Source organism: Entelurus aequoreus, linkage group LG05 (assembly GCF_033978785.1).
Source record: "Entelurus aequoreus isolate RoL-2023_Sb linkage group LG05, RoL_Eaeq_v1.1, whole genome shotgun sequence".
Classification (NCBI taxonomy): domain Eukaryota; kingdom Metazoa; phylum Chordata; class Actinopteri; order Syngnathiformes; family Syngnathidae; genus Entelurus; species Entelurus aequoreus.
This window is the reverse complement of record NC_084735.1, coordinates 6,022,353-6,040,766: the sequence shown is the minus strand read 5'-3', so window position 1 is coordinate 6,040,766 and position 18,414 is coordinate 6,022,353. Positions and strand designations below refer to the sequence as shown.

The 18,414-nt window shown below is 33.8% G+C and overlaps 1 protein-coding gene across 1 annotated transcript in view; it reads left to right on the top strand.

Moving 5' to 3' along the window:
* LOC133650069 (activity-dependent neuroprotective protein 2a-like) overlaps positions 1–18,414 on the top strand; it is a 53,818-nt gene that overhangs the window by 789 nt on the left and 34,615 nt on the right. The window contains exon 2 of the mRNA XM_062046868.1: positions 8,127–8,169. The gene's annotated coding sequence lies outside the window, so the exon portion shown is untranslated. The remainder of the gene's footprint in view (positions 1–8,126; positions 8,170–18,414) is intronic.

Sequence of the window (18,414 nt, the reverse complement as noted above, 5' to 3'; positions counted from 1 at the left end):
AATTTGATTCTAGAGATTTTCTGGATTTGCCAGAATAATTTTTTTGAATTTTAATCATAATAAGTTTGAAGAAATATTTCACAAATATTCTTTGTCGAAAAAACAGAAGCTAAAATGAAAAATTAAATTAAAATGTATTTATTATTCTTTACAATAAAAAACATTAATTTACTTGAACATTGATTTAAATTGTCAGGAAAGAAGAGGAAGGAATATAACAGGTAAAAAGGTACATGTGTTTAAAAATCCTAAAATTATTTTTAAGGTTGTATTTTTTCTCTAAAATTATTGTAGCTGAGATAGGCTCCAGCGCCCCCCGCGACCCCGAAGGGAATAAGCGGTAGAAAATGGATGGATGGATGTCTTTCTGAAAGTTATAAGAAGCAAAGTAAAAAAATTAATGAATTTATTTAAACAAAAGAAGGCCAAGTCTTTAAAATATTTTCTTGGATTTTCAAATTCTATTTGAGTTTTGTCTCTCTTAGAATTAAAAATGTCGGGCAAAGTGAGACCAGCTTGCTAGTAAATAAATAACATTAAAAAAAATAGAGGCAGCTCACTGGTAAGTGCTGCTATTTGAGCTATTTTTAGAACAGGCCAGCGGGCTACTCATCTGGGGCCGTACTTATCAAGCTTCTTAGAATTACTCCTAAGAAGTCTGCTAAGAGTTGACTTAAGAGTAAATAAATTCTTCGCTGAAAGCTGCACTTAAAAGTTAGTTATCAAGCGTCTTACTCACACTTTCAGCGAAGTGTAGGACTGAATCTTAAGTGTCACACTCAGAGCTGAATTACGACATTACTATGTGCCGTAAATGGAATTTTAGGTGACGTCATTTCTGTGTCCATAGAAATGACCAATCACGGAAGGGAATCCGTTGTCTAAGAACAAAGAAATATCTTGGAAATATTTAAGTGGACAATGGGAGTGTATATTTTGACAATAAACTACAAAATAATACAAAACAAACTAGTCCCCGCCGGCACTTACGCTACCGCTCCCTCTCTTCTATCGCCCACACACTCACTGACGTCACTCACCTCACGGCCACACACATACGCTACTGTCATAACATTTTCTTTCCAATTCATTAATTAGGCAACTAATTTGAAACTGGTGTGGGTGGCTCTATATATACTAGCCCACTGCAGACACATGCAGAAATCAACAAGGAATCGAAAAGTATTAAATCTGTGACAAAAATAATATCCGCTCTGTCTAAACGATACCGTTTGATCAGCTGCTCGTCATCAAAAAAAACAAAAACATTGTTCCGTTCCCTGAACGTTCGCGCACGTCTCTCTCGCCTCAGTGCCATCCCCTGCTGGCAACTCCTAACCACTTAAGACACCTCTGAAGGTCTCTTAAATATCGTGGAGAGTAGGACTGATTCTTAGACTTAAGAACGTTGATAAAAAGCTTTTATTCTTAAGTTTGAGAGTAGGACTAAATTTCGCAAATTCTCAGGACTTAAGTGTAAAATGGCACTCTAAGAAGCTTGATAAGTACGGCCCCTGGTCCTTACGGACTACCTGGTGCCCGCGGGCACTGCGTTGGTGACCCCTGGTATAGACTATATAGTATATACCGCATGTTATTTTTGTACAACAACAACTTCAGCTGTCGAACGTTATAAGGTACAAATTCAACAAGTACAACATTAGCACGGACGGTATAGCCAAGTTGTGGTTAAGAAGGTGGATTTTTGTTCCTTATATTTACCAGAAACAAAGTGATCCGAACACACGACCCGGGACTTTGGGGGACTCCAGTGAGAACCGTCCTCGTTTTCCCGGTGTAAAGCTGCGAGCCATTTGTCTAGCCTCTGTGGGCTTTTATCACGCTTTGGCAGAACAAAATACAACCTTTGTTTTCCCTGTTTCCAGTTGTGGTTAGCACAACCAAAAACAACACAGTTTTTCGGCATATTGGAGGCAGAATGACGGGTTTAACCAGCGTAGGTCGACAGGTTAAAGAGTAATGGCAACGGTTTGTTTTCAACGCCAGTCTGGTTGCTATGGCTCGAAGAACCCGTATGTAGCTCAGTTGCCCGGATGTCGGCCCTCACCCATTGGCATGTTTCCTTGAAAATTCATTGCCTGAAACAAATACAAAAGAATCAAAATAAATGTTAGGGTGTGAATCTTTGGGCAACTTATCAATTTGATCCGATTCCTGTGGTGACGATTCGATTCTTGAGTCGAACCGTGTTATTTGGTATAATCATTCAAAAAGATACTTAAAAGAAAGAAAAAAAGTTACAGGTTACAAAACGTGTTTTTAAAAATGAATTCTTATAAATAAATAAAAAATAGATTTTTGAAAATGATGAATTGGGATGTATGACAAGTGCGATTTGGTTGTGAAATAGATCAATGTTGTTATGAATTATTTATATTACTTAACATCAAATATTCCATTTTGAGTGATATTTGGGGAAAACTATTGCATAGTTTGTGTGTTTGCCGTATAAAAACAACGTTTTTCTTTGACAAAATCCAATCCAATCCACTTTATTTATATAGCACATTTAAACAACAAAAATGTTTCCAAAGTGCTGCGCAACAATATTAAAAACAGTATTAAAAACAATACTCAAATATTATCCTTAGCTCCGCCAATGACTGAATAAAAACAAAAAAATAAATAATTATAGAACCAATATAAAAATAAATATGAATAAAAACAATTTCAAAGGGAAAAAACAATTAAAACAGTAAATAGAAATCAAAATGTATAAAAAAAACAACTCACGTAGTGTTAAAAGCCAAAGAATAAAAGTGGGTCTTAAGACGAGACTTAAAACACTCCACTGTGGGGGCAGTTTGAACATGGAGGGCATCAAACACAAAAATAATATGAGTTTATGACTTATTTTTAACACTTTTATGAGTGGAGCCCTTTTGGATTCCCAAGAATTTTAGTAGGATTTTTTTTAACTGTCATTGCTCAAAAATCAATAATGTTATGAATTATTGACACATTCAAAGCTCCAATTCCTTCACATCAAATATTCCATCTTGAAACATTTTTAAGGAAACTACTGCATATTTTATGTTTGCCATATAAAAACAAAGTTTTTCTTTGACAAAAAGGGCATCAAACACAAAAATAATATGAATTTATCATAGACAACTCGATCGGAAGTTGATCTACAAATGTAAGTGCTGAAAGTAAAAAAACAGATTTGTTGAAAGTTTTAAAAAATGACTTTTTATTTATTTTTATTTTTTTAATTATTTTTTTAATGTATTTTTTATTAAAAAAAAAAAAAAGACTTTTAGTTGGATTATTATTATTTTTTGACTGTCATAGCTCAAAAATAATAATACATTAAAATCAATAATGTTATGAATTATTGACACATTCAAAGCTCCAATTCCTTCACATCAAATATTCCATCTTGAAACATTTTTAAGGAAACTACTGCATATTTTATATGTTTGCCATATAAAAACAAAGTTTTTCTTTGACAAAAAGGGCATCAAACACAAAAATAATATGAATTTATCATAGACAACTCGATCTGAAGTTGATCTACAAATGTAAGTGCTGAAAGTAAAAAAAAACAGATTTGTTGAAAGTTTTAAAAAATGACTTTTTATTTATTTTTATTTTTTTTTAATTATTTTTTATTTAAAAAAAAAAAAAGACTTTTAGTTGGATTATTCTTATTTTTTGACTGTCATAGCTCAAAAATAATAATACATTAAAATCAATAATGTTATGAATTATTGACACATTCAAAGCTCCAATTCCTCCACATCAAATATTCCATCTTGAAACATTTTTAAGGAAACTACTGCATATTTTATGTGTTTGCCATATAAAAACAAAGTTTTTCTTTGGCAAAAAGGGCATCAAACACAAAAATAATATGAATTTATCATAGACAACTCGATTTGAAGTTGATCTACAAATGTAAGTGCTGAAAGTAAAAAAACAGATTTGTTGAAAGTTTAAAAAAATGACTTTTTATTTATTTTTATTTTTTAAATAATTTTTTATTTTTTATTTTTATTTTTTATTTAAAAAAAAAAAAAGACTTTTAGTTGGATTATTTTTATTTTTTTACTGTCATAGCTCAAAAATAATAATACATTAAAATCAATAATGTTATGAATTATTGACACATTCAAAGCTCCAATTCCTCCACATCAAATATTCCATCTTGAAATATTTTTAAGGAAACTACTGCATATTTTATGTGTTTGCCATATAAAAACAAAGTTTTTCTTTGACAAAAAGGGCATCAAACAAAAAAATAATATGAATTTATCATAGACAACTCGATCGGAAGTTGATCTACAAATGTAAGTGCTGAAAGTAAAAAAAAACAGATTTGTTGAAAGTTTAAAAAAATGACTTTTTATTTATTTATTTTTTTTAAAAATTATTTTTTATTTATTTTTTATTTTTTTTATTTAAAAAAAAAAAAAGACTTTTAGTTGGATTATTCTTATTTTTTGACTGTCATAGCTCAAAAATAATAATACATTAAAATCAATAATGTTATGAATTATTGACACATTCAAAGCTCCAATTCCTTCACATCAAATATTCCATCTTGAAATATTTTTAAGGAAACTACTGCATATTTTATGTGTTTGCCATATAAAAACAAAGTTTTTCTTTGGCAAAAAGGGCATCAAACACAAAAATAATATGAATTTATCATAGACAACTCGATCGGAAGTTGATCTAAAAATGTAAGTGCTGAAAGTAAAAAAACAGATTTGTTGAAAGTTTAAAAAAATGACTTTTTATTTTTTATTTTATTTTTATTTTTGTTATTTTTTTGTTTAAAAAAAAAAAAAGACTTTTAGTTGGATTATTCTTATTTTTTGACTGTCATAGCTCAAAAATAATAATACATTAAAATCAATAATGTTATGAATTATTGACACATTCAAAGCTCCAATTCCTCCACATCAAATATTCCATCTTGAAACATTTTTAAGGAAACTACTGCATATTTTATGTGTTTACCATATAAAAACAAAGTTTTTCTTTGGCAAAAAGGGCATCAAACACAAAAATAATATGAATTTATCATAGACAACTCGATTTGAAGTTGATCTACAAATGTAAGTGCTGAAAGTAAAAAAACAGATTTGTTGAAAGTTTAAAAAAATGACTTTTTATTTATTTTTTTTAAATTATTATTATTTTTTTTTATTTATTTTAAAAAAAAAGACTTTTAGTTGGATTATTATTATTTTTTTAATTATTTTTTATTTTATTTTTGTTTTTATTTTATTTTTTTATTTTAAAAAAAAAAGACTTTTAGTTGGATTATTATTATTTTTTATTTTATTTTTTTATTTAAAAAAAAAAAGACTTTTAGTTGGATTATTATTTTTTGACTGTCATAGCTCAAAAAATTTGTTGAAAGTTTTAAAAAAAAGACTTTTTATTTATTTTTATTTTTTTTATTATTTTTTATTTTATTTTATTTTATTATTTTTTTTTATTTTTTTATTTAAAAAAAAAAGACTTTTAGTTGGATTATTCTTATTTTTTGACTGTCATAGCTCAAAAATAATAATAAATTAAAATCAATAATGTTATGAATTATTGACACATTCAGAGCTCCAATTCCTCCACATGAAATATTCCATCTTGAAACATTTTTAAGGAAACTACTGCATATTTTATGTGTTTGCCATATAAAAACAAAGTTTTTCTTTGGCAAAAAGGGCATCAAACATAATATGAATTTATCATAGACAACTCGATCGGAAGTTAATCTACAAATGACAGATTTGTTGAAAGTTTAAAAAAAATGACTTTTTATTTATTTTATTATTTTTATTTTAATTTTTTTATTATTATTTTTATTTTATTTTTTTATTTAAAAAAAAAAGACTTTTAGTTGGATTATTATTATTTTTTTAATTATTTTTTATTTTATTTTTATTTTATTTTATTTTTTTATTTAAAAAAAAAAAGACTTAGTTAGATTATTATTATTTTTTAAATTTTTTATTTTATTTTTATTTTTTTATTAAAAAAAAAAAAAGACTTTTAGTTGGATTATTATTTTTTGACTGTCATAGCTCAAAAAATTTGTTGAAAGTTTTAAAAAAAGACTTTTTATTTATTTTTATTTTTTTAATTATTTTTTATTTTATTTTTATTTTTTTAATTATTATTTTTTTTTTTTTTAATTTATTTTATTTTATTTTTATTTATTTTTTTAATTTTTTAATTTAAAAAAAAAAAGACTTTTAGTTGGATTATTCTTATTTTTTGACTGTCATAGCTCAAAAATAATAATAAATTAAAATCAATAATGTTATGAATTATTGACACATTCAAAGCTCCAATTCCTTCACATCAAATATTCCATCTTGAAACATTTTTAAGGAAACTACTGCATATTTTATGTGTTTGCCATATAAGAAACTAAGTGTTCTATGACAAAAAGGTCATAAAAAACATAAGACAATGATAAAAACATACAATATATCTAAAGTTGATCAAGAGATTTGCTGAAATTAAAAAAAAGTATGACTTTTAGTTGGATTATTATTATTTTTTAACTGTCATTGCTCAAAAATAATAATGAATAAAAATCAACGTTGTTATGAATTATTGACCTATTTTAGGCTCCATTTACTTCACATCAAATATTACACTTTGACATTTTTTGGGGGGAAACTACTGCATAGTTTGTGTGTTTACCATAAAAAACAACGTTTTTCTTTGACAAAAAGGGCATCAAACACAAAAATAATATGAATTTATCATAGACAACTCGATTGGAAGTTGATCTACAAATGTAAGTGCTGAAAGTAAAAAAACAGATTTGTTGAAAGTTTAAAAAAACGACTTTTTATTTATTTTTATTTTTTTAATTATTTTTTATTTTATTTTTATTTTTTTTATTTAAAAAAAAAAAAGACTTTTAGTTGGATTATTATTTTTTGACTGTCATAGTTCAAAAATAATAATAAATTAAAATCAATAATGTTATGAATTATTGACACATTCAAAGCTCCAATTCCTTCACATCAAATATTCCATCTTGAAACATTTTTAAGGAAACTACTGCATATTTTATGTGTTTGCCATATAAAAACAAAGTTTTTCTTTGGCAAAAAGGGCATCAAACATAATATGAATTTATCATAGACAACTCGATCGGAAGTTAATCTACAAATGACAGATCTGTTGAAAGTTAAAAAAAATGACTTTTTATTTATTTTATTATTTTTATTATTTTTATTTTATTTTTTTTATAATTATTTTTATTTTATTTTATTTTTTTATTTAAAAAAAAAAAGACTTTTAGTTGGATTATTATTATTTTTTAAATTATTTTTTATTTTATTTTTATTTTTTTTATTTTTTTATAAAAAAAAAAAAAAGACTTTTAGTTGGATTATTATTTTTTGACTGTCATAGCTCAAAAAATTTGTTGAAAGTTTTAAAAAAAAGACTTTTTATTTATTTTATTTTTTTAAATTATTATTATTATTTTTTTTTAAATTTATTTATTAATTTTATTTTTTAAATTTTTTTTTTTTTAATTAAAAAAAAACAACTTTTAGTTTGATTATTCTTATTTTTTGACTGTCGTAGCTCAAAAATAATAATACATTAAAATCAATAATGTTATGAATTATTGACACATTCAAAGCTCCAATTCCTCCACATCAAATATTCCATCTTGAGACATTTTTAAGGAAACTACTGCATATTTTATGTGTTTGCCATATAAGAAACTAAGTGTTCTATGACAAAAAGGGCATAAAAAACATAAGACAATGATAAAAACATACAATATATCTAAAGTTGATTAAGAGATTTGTTGAAATTAAAAAAAAGTATGACTTTTAGTTGGATTATTATTATTTTTTAACTGTCATTGCTCAAAAATAATAATGAATAAAAATCAATGTTGTTATGAATTATTGACCTATTTTGGGCTCCATTTACTTCACATCAAATATTACACTTTGACATTTTTGGGGGGGAAATATTGCATAAAAAGGTTATGTCAACAGCTAGATGTGAAGTTGATGGCAAGATTGAAGCATTGAGTGTAAAAATAATGATTTTGTTAACGACTGTAAGGGAGGTGAGTTGTGTTTGTCAACCTTTGTCTTGTGTTTGTGCAGGGAGACTTGCATGCTGCATGGAGGAAGGCAAACATGGCAGCAGGTGAGGACAACTTCTTTACATAACGTCTGTCCTTTGCCCAACACACCTTGTTCCTTGGCGCGCACACACACACACACACACACACACACACACACACACACCAGGGAGTGTCCTCTCTGCACTGCAAAAAGTCAGTGTTCAAAAACAAGGAGAAAAAAACACAAAAATGAGGGGTATTTTATTTGAACTAAGCACAATTATCTGCCAATAGAACAAGAACATTTGGCTTGTCAAGACTTTCCAAAACAAGTCTAATTAAAGCTGCAAGCAGCGTTGGTCGGGTCCGCATTTTGGCAGGTGCTAGTCCTAGGTGTCCCAATGCTTTTGTCCAGTGGTAGTCCTGAGTGAGACCTACATAGAGGTTTTTGTTTCCTGTCTCTACGACCTTCCTAGTGGGAGTTACAGGCAGTTTTCTACCTAAGGGGCGCTAAAGCGCAATTTTGATTTTTGGGGTTAGGTTTTTTTTTTAAAGTGTTTGGGGCACGTTTTTCTATGTGTGTGTCAAATTAGGTGAGTTTTGAAGCATGTTAAGGGGGGCAAAGTAGTGCGCAAAGCTGCGGAATTGTGTGTAGAATTTTGAGGACAAAAAAGAAGTAATTCCATGTCACGTTGTCATTATAGGCAGCGGAGCAGCATCAGCTTAGCGGGTCTTTGAAGGCTCATAAAATCGAAACCGTAGCACGAATCGCAACGCCGTCTTCAACTTTTAATCAGAAGGGTTCAATCTCTCTCCTGTAGCAGTTTGAAGCCGAAACGACAAACGCGCTCGGAGGAGATAACGTTTGATGTTTGGTGACCGGTTGTAACAAAAAATTAGTTTTGAAGGAGGGATAGCAAACTTCCTGTTGATTTTTGCTGAAGGATGTCAATATAAGAAATGTAGGTCTAGGTGAGACCTACATAGAGGTGTTTGTTTTCATGTCTCTAAGTTACAAGCAGTTTTGTCTGGGTTTTCCTCTAAAAAGCAGTTTTGTCTCTGTTTTATTAGCGCAATTTTGAGCTTTGGGGTTCGGTTTTTTTTTTAGATCGCAATTTCCAGCAGTCCCGATGTGTGTGAGAATTCTGGTGAGTTTTGAAGTATTTTAAGGGGGTCAAATTACAGCTCAAAGAGGCAAAAATGAGTTTTTTTAGTACAATTTTGTCTTGAAGGGGAAATTGCCAACTTCCTGTTGGTTTTTGCCCGAGGATGTAAAATTATGAAATGTAGGTCTAAGTCAGACCTACGTAGAGGTTTTTGTTTCGTGTCTCTACGATATTCGTACTGGGAGTTAGAGGAAGTTGTGTCTGTGTCTTTTTCCTAGGTGTCGCGGCACAGTGGTTGTTTTCTTTGAAGACGCGTAAAATCACAGCAGCGGAGCAACTTTAGTGCTGCGGGTCTTTGAAGGCGCGTAAAATCAAAACCGTAGCACGTATCAAAACTCTTTTGTCAACTATTAATCAAAAGGGTTCAATCTCTCTCCTGTAGCAGTTTGAAGCCGAAACGACAAAACGCGCTCGGAGGAGATAACGTTTGATGTTTGGTGACCGGTTGTAACAAAAATGTTGTTTTGAAGGAGGGATGGCAAACTTCCTGTTGATTTTTGCTGAAGGATGTCAATCTATGAAATGTAGGTCTAGGCGAGACCTACATAGAGGTATTTGTTTCATGTCTCTAAGACGTTCCTACCGGAAGTTACAAGCAGTTTTGTCCGAGTTTTCCTCTCTAGCGCAATTTTTGAGCTTTGGGGTTCGGTTTTTTTTTTTAGATCGCAATTTCCAGCAGTCCCGATGTGTGTGAGAATTCTGGTGAGTTTTGAAGTATTTTAAGGGGGTCAAATTAGAGGTCAAAGACGTAAAAAGCAGTGTTTTTAGTACATTTTTGTCTAAAATGGGAAATTGCCAACTTCCTGTTGGTTTTTGCCCGAGGACGGAAAACTATGAAATGTAGGTCTAAGTCAGACCTACATAAAGGTTTTTGTTGCATGTCTCTACGACCTTCTTAGTGGGAGTTACAGGCAGTTTGTTTTTGTTTTTTCCTAGGGGGCGCTAGAGCGCAATTTTGATTTTTGGGGGTTTTTTTTTATTATTAACTTGCAATTTTCGCAGGTCCTGATGTGTGCGTCAAATTTGGTGAGTTTTGAAGCATGTTAAGTGGGTCAAATTGCAGCTCGAAGAGGCGGCCGGTCTAATAATAATAATAAGTACATAATAATAATAAACATTACAAATTCAATAGGTTCCTTTGTACAGGGCGGACCCTAATTAGCTAACCTCAATGAACCCAAAAATAGCTTCAAATAAGTATATTCTCACTAATAACAAGTGCACTTTTCTTGGTAGAAAAAAAAGACCTTTTTGCTTAATATGTTGAAAAATATTCATAAATGAAGTAAATGCTAGTGCCATTATCTTGACATCATGATATGCACTCGGCATTACATTTGATTGAAACCAGCAAACTGACACTAAAACTAATTTATTGTTCTTAAAGGCCTACTGAAATGACATTTTTTAAATTTAAACAGGGATAGCAGATCTATTCTATGTGTCATACTTGATCATTTCACGATATTGCCATATTTTTGCTGAAAGGATTTAGTATAGATCAGGGGTCACCAACGCGGTGCCCGCGGGCACCAGGTAGCCCGTAAGGACCAGATGAGTAGCCCGCTGGCCTGTTCTAAAAATAGCTCAAATAGCAGCACTTACCAGTGAGCTGCCTCTATTTTTTAAATTGTATTTATTTACTAGCAAGCTGGTCTCGCTTTGCCCGACATTTTTAATTCTAAGAGAGACAAAACTCAAATAGAATTTGAAACTCCAAGAAAATATTTGAAAGACTTTGTCTTCACTTGTTTAAATAAATTCATTATTTTTTTTACTTTGCTTCTTATAACTTTCAGAAAGACAATTTTAGAGAAAAAATACAACTTAAAAAATGATTTTAGGATTTTTAAACACATATATCTTTTTACTAGAGATGTCCGATAATATCGGCCTGCCGATATTATCGGCCGATATATGCGTTAAAATGTAATATCGGAAATGATCGGTATCGTTTTTTTTTATTATCAGTATCGTTTTTTTTGTTGTTGTTTTTTTTTTTTTTTTTTTTTTATTAAATCCACATAAAAAACACAAGATACACTTACAATTAGTGCACCAACCGTTTCTTTCTGTTATTAATATTCTGCTTCCTACATTATACATCAATATATATCAATACAGTCTGCAAGGGATACAGTCCGTAAGCACACATGATTGTGCGTGCTGCTGCTCCACTAATAGTACTAACCTTTAACACTTCATTTTACTAATTTTCATTCATTATTAGTTTCTATGTAACTGTTTTTATATTGTTGTACTTTCTTTTTTATTCAAGAAAATGTTTTTAATTTATTTATCTTATTTTACTAATTTTTTTAAAAAGTACCTTATCTTCACCATACCTGGTTGTCCAAATTAGGCATAATAATGTGTTAATTCCACGACTGTATATATCGGTTGATATCGGTATCGGTTGATATCGGTATCGGTAATTAAAGAGTTGGACAATATCGGATATCGGCAAAAAGCCATTATCGGACATCCCTACTTTTTACCTGTTAAATTCCTTCCTCTTCTTTCCTGACAATTTAAATCAATGTTCAAGTAAATGTATTTTTTTTATTGTAAAGAATAATAAATACATTTTGATTTAATTCTTCATTTTAGCTTCTGTTTTTTCGACGAAGAATATTTGTGAAATATTTCTTCAAACTTATTATGATTAAAATTCAAAAAAAATATTCTGGCAAATCTAGAAAATCTGTAGAATAACATTTAAATCTTATTTCAAAGTCTTTTGAATTTCTTTCAAAATTTTTATTCTGGAAAATCTAGAAGAAATAATGATTTGTCTTTGTTACAAATATAGCTTGGTCCAATTTGTTATATATTCTAACGAAGTGTAGATTGGATTTTAACCTATTTAAAACATGTCATCAAAATTGTAAAATTAATCTTAATCAGGAAAAATGACTAATGATGTTCCATAAATTATATTTTTAATTTTTTCAAAAAGATTCGATTTAGCTAGTTTTCCTCTTCTTTTTTTTCGGTAGAATTTTGAATTTTAAAGAGTCGAAATTGAAGATAAACTATGTTTCAAAATTTAATTGTCATTTTTTTTCGTGTTTTCTCCTCTTTTAAACCGTTCAATTAAGAGTAAATATCATTAATTATTAATAATAACATAGAGTTAAAGGTAAATTGAGCAAATTGGCTATTTCTGGCAATTTATTGAAGTGTGTATCAAACTGGTAGCCCTTCGCATTAATCACTACCCAAGAAGTAGCTCTTGCTTTCAAAAAGGTTGGTGACCCCTGGTATAATGAGATATCACCACATGGACTCGGGAACACTTCAGAAAACCCACTGTCACTAAATACAGTTGGTCGCTACATCTGTAAGTGCAAGTTAAAGATCTATTATGCAAAGCGAAAGCCATTTATCAACAACACCCGGAAACGCCGCCGGCTTCTCTGGGCCCGAGATCATCTAAGATGGACTCATGCAAAGTGGAAAAGTGTTCTGTGGTCTGACGAGTCCACATTTCAAATTGTTTTGGGAAATATTCGACATCGTGTCATCCGGACCAAAGAGGAAGCGAACCATCCAGACTGTTATCGACGCAAAGTGCCCAAGACATGGGTAACTTACACATCTGTGAAGGCACCATTAATGCTGAAAGGTGCATACAGCTTTTGGAGCAACATATGTTGCCATCCAAGCGACGTCTTTTTCATGGACGCCCCTGCTTATTTCAGCAAGACAATGCCAAGCCACATTCAGCATGTGTTACCAGCCGTCACACCACAGTGCAGCTGCAGAGCGGCCCGGGACAAGGTGGGGCAACATGGCCGACAAGCGGGTGAAGTCCAGGTGGAGGCAACGCGGCTGACATGTAGCAGGTACACGCACACACGCTCGCTCAAAGCTGAGGGCGCGGCCGCGTGGAGGAATGCGCTCCAGGCATGTGAGCACACCCTCTCTCGCCCCCGCCATCTTGCTGGGCCTCCCCGTGCTGACTCACCTGCTCAACCAGAAAGTGTTCAAGTCCCAACCTTGCTTGGCAACACACCCTCACACTGTGAGTGTCAACCACTGCCCTGACCCTCCTTCTTGCTTGGCAACACACCCTCACACTGTGAGTGTCAACCACGGCCCTGACTCTCCTTGCTTGGCAACACACCCTCACACTGTGAGTGTCAACCACTGCCCTGACTCTCCTTCTTGCTTGGCAACACACCCTCACACTGTGAGTGTCAACCACTGCCCTGACCCTCCTTCTTGCTTGGCAACACACCCTCACACTGTGAGTGTCAACCACTGCCCTGACCCTCCTTCTTGCTTGGCAACACACCCTCACACTGTGAGTGTCAACCACTGCCCTGACTCTCCTTCTTGCTTGGCAACACACCCTCACACTGTGAGTGTCAACCACTGCCCTGACTCTCCTTCTTGCTTGGCAACACACCCTCACACTGTGAGTGTCAACCACTGCCCTGACTCTCCTTCTTGCTTGGCAACACACCCTCACACTATGAGTGTCAACCACTGCCCTGACTCTCCTTCTTGCTTGGCAACACACCCTCACACTGTGAGTGTCAACCACTGCCCTGACTCTCCTTCTTGCTTGGCAACACACCCTCACACTATGAGTGTCAACCACTGCCCTGACTCTCCTTCTTGCTTGGCAACACACCCTCACACTGTCAGTGTCAACCACTGCCCTGACTCTCCTTCTTGCTTGGCAACACACCCTCACACTATGAGTGTCAACCACTGCCCTGACTCTCCTTCTTGCTTGGCAACACACCCTCACACTGTGAGTGTCAACCACTGCCCTGACTCTCCTTCTTGCTTGGCAACACACCCTCACACTGTGAGTGTCAACCACTGCCCTGACTCTCCTTCTTGCTTGGCAACACACCCTCACACTGTGAGTGTCAACCACTGCCCTGACTCTCCTTCTTGCTTGGCAACACACCCTCACACTGTGAGTGTCAACCACTGCCCTGACTCTCCTTCTTGCTTGGCAACACACCCTCACACTGTGAGTGTCAACCACTGCCCTGACTCTCCTTCTTGCTTGGCAACACACCCTCACACTGTGAGTGTCAACCACTGCCCTGACTCTCCTTCTTGCTTGGCAACACACCCTCACACTGTGAGTGTCAACAACTGCCCTGACTCTCCTTCTTGCTTGGCAACACACCCTCACACTGTGAGTGTCAACCACTGCCCTGACCCTCCTTCTTGCTTGGCAACACACCCTCACACTGTGAGTGTCAACCACTGCCCTGACCCTCCTTCTTGCTTGACAACACACCCTCACACTGTCAGTGTCAACCACTGCCCTGACTCTCCTTCTTGCTTGGCAACACACCCTCACACTGTGAGTGTCAACCACTGCCCTGACTCTCCTTCTTGCTTGGCAACACACCCTCACACTGTGAGTGTCAACCACTGCCCTGACTCTCCTTCTTGCTTGGCAACACACCCTCACACTATGAGTGTCAACCACTGCCCTGACTCTCCTTCTTGCTTGGCAACACACCCTCACACTGTGAGTGTCAACCACTGCCCTGACTCTCCTTCTTGCTTGGCAACACACCCTCACACTGTGAGTGTCAACCACTGCCCTGACTCTCCTTCTTGCTTGGCAACACACCCTCACACTGTGAGTGTCAACCACTGCCCTGACTCTCCTTCTTGCTTGGCAACACACCCTCACACTGTGAGTGTCAACCACTGCCCTGACTCTCCTTCTTGCTTGGCAACACACCCTCACACTGTGAGTGTCAACAACTGCCCTGACTCTCCTTCTTGCTTGGCAACACACCCTCACACTGTGAGTGTCAACCACTGCCCTGACCCTCCTTCTTGCTTGGCAACACACCCTCACACTGTGAGTGTCAACCACTGCCCTGACCCTCCTTCTTGCTTGGCAACACACCCTCACACTGTGAGTGTCAACCACTGCCCTGACTCTCCTTCTTGCTTGGCAACAACTGTGAGTGTCAACCACTGCCCTGACCCTCCTTCTTGCTTGGCAACACACCCTCACACTGTGAGTGTCAACCACTGCCCTGACTCTCCTTCTTGCTTGGCAACACACCCTCACACTGTGAGTGTCAACCACTGCCCTGACTCTCCTTCTTGCTTGGCAACACACCCTCACACTGTGAGTGTCAACCACTGCCCTGACCCTCCTTCTTGCTTGGCAACACACCCTCACACTGTGAGTGTCAACCACTGCCCTGACCCTCCTTCTTGCTTGGCAACACACCCTCACACTGTGAGTGTCAACCACGGCCCTGACTCTCCTTCTTGCTTGGCAACACACCCTCACACTGTGAGTGTCAACCACTGCCCTGACTCTCCTTCTTGCTTGGCAACACACCCTCACACTGTGAGTGTCAACCACGGCCCTGACTCTCCTTCTTGCTTGGCAACACACCCTCAAACTGTGAGTGTCAACCACTGCCCTGACTCTCCTTCTGAGGCCAGCATGTGTTGGGGCTTTCTGGGATGTGGACTCGTCAGACCACAGAACACTTTTCCATTTTGCATCCGTCCATCTTAGATGAGCTCGGGCCCAGCGAAGCATTTCTGGGTGTTGTTGATAAATGTCTGTGGCTTTGCATAGTAGAGTTTTAACTCGCACTTACAGATGTAGCGACCAAGTGTAGTTACTGACAGTGGTTTTCTGAAGTGTTCCTGAGCCCATGTGGTGATATCATTTACACACTGATGTGGCTTTTATTTATTGTATTTTTATTTTGTTTTTTTTGGTCTACAGTTTTTCAAAATCCTAAATTTTCTGAAATTTTCAATTTGAGGTTTTGGTAGGCTGTAAGCCATCAAAACAAGTCTTGACATGTCATTTGTTTTATTTTATTTTTATTTTTTTTTGGTTTATCAATCAATCCATGTTTACTTATATAGCCCTAAATCACGAGTGTCTCAAAGGGCTGCACAAGCCACGACGGTTGCAGTTTTTGAAAACCTAAAATGTTTTGAAATGTTCAATTTGAGGTTTTAATTGACTGCATATCATCAACATGCCATCAAAAGAAGTATTGAAAGTGTATTTTAATATTATTATTTTTAATCAATGTATTAATTTAATTTAACTTTTTTGGGGAGTTCACAGTTTTTTGAAAAAATTTCAATTTGCAGTTTTCGTGGGCTGTAAGCCATCAACATGAAATCAGGAGAAGTCTTGAAATTTATTTTGATCTTTTTTTTAAAAATTGTATCTAATTTGTTGGACAATTGTCTGTTTGGTCCAACATTTTTCCAGTTTATTTGGGTAAACACTCCATTTATGTCGAAATAGAATGGTTTAAAATTCCACATTTCGCAGCTAATAGTCACTTTCACCTCACTTTCTCAGCTTCTGTCTGCTCCGTCTCACTCTTCCTCCGTGCTCGCTTCTACAAGCAGCGGCTCATCCTCATCCTCTGTATATTCGGCTTCAAAAAGATAAAAGTTATGAATCCTCTTTTGTCCACCAATAGTCATCTTTGTTGTCTGTTACCAAGTCCGCCATAACTACAACACAGTCACGTTTGTTTTTGGAAGTAGGAAGTGCGTTGCTATGGAAACGGAAATAAAGGCGCTGGGAAAAAAATGAGTCCCAGCAATTATTAAAATGACCAAAATACAGTAAATATTGTACATATTGTTACGAAGATGTCTGTTACTACATTATATATATACTTGCAGTGTGTATATTGTGCATATTGTTATGAAGGTGTCTGTTACTACATTATATATATACTTGCAGTGTGTATATTGAACATATTACATATTGTTATGAAGGTGTCTGTTACTACATTATATATATACTTGCAGTGTGTATATTGTACATATTACATATTGTTATGAAGGTGTCTGTTACTACATTATATATATACTTGCAGTGTGTATATTGAACATATTACATATTGTTATGAAGGTGTCTGTTACTACATTATATATATACTTGCAGTGTGTATATTGTACATATTACATATTGTTATGAAGGTGTCTGTTACTACATTATATATATACTTGCAGTGTGTATATTGAACATATTACATATTGTTATGAAGGTGTCTGTTACTACATGATATATATACTTGCAGTGTGTATATTGTACATATTACATATTGTTATGAAGGTGTCTGTTACTACATGATATATATACTTGCAGTGTGTATATTGTACATATTACATATTGTTATGAAGGTGTCTGTTACTACATTATATATATATACTTGCAGTGTGTATATTGTACATATTACATATTGTTATGAAGGTGTCTGTTACTACATGATATATATACTTGTAGTGTGTATATTGTACATATTACATATTGTTATGAAGGTGTCTGTTACTACATGATATATATACTTGCAGTGTGTATATTGTACATATTACATATTGTTATGAAGGTGTCTGTTACTACATGATATATATACTTGCAGTGTGTATATTGTACATATTACATATTGTTATGAAGGTGTCTGTTAGTACATTATATATATATATACTTGCAGTGTGTATATTGTACATATTACATATTGTTATGAAGGTGTCTGTTACTACATGATATATATACTTGTAGTGTGTATATTGTACATATTACATATTGTTATGAAGGTGTCTGTTACTACATGATATATATACTTGCAGTGTGTATATTGTACATATTACATATTGTTATGAAGGTGTCTGTTACTACATGATATATATACTTGCAGTGTGTATATTGTACATATTACATATTGTTATGAAGGTGTCTGTTACTACATGATGTATATATACTTGCAGTGTGTATATTGTACATATTACATATTGTTATGAAGGTGTCTGTTAGTACATGATATATATACTTGCAGTGTGTATATTGTACATATTACATATTGTTATGAAGGTGTCTGTTAGTACATGATATATATACTTGCAGTGTGTATATTGTACATATTACATATTGTTATGAAGGTGTCTGTTACTACATGATATATATACTTGCAGTGTGTATATTGTACATATTACATATTGTTATGAAGGTGTCTGTTACTACATTATATATATACTTGCAGTGTGTATATTGTACATATTACATATTGTTATGAAGGTGTCTGTTACTACATTATATATATACTTGCAGTGTGTATATTGTACATATTACATATTGTTATGAAGGTGTCTGTTACTACATGATATATATAC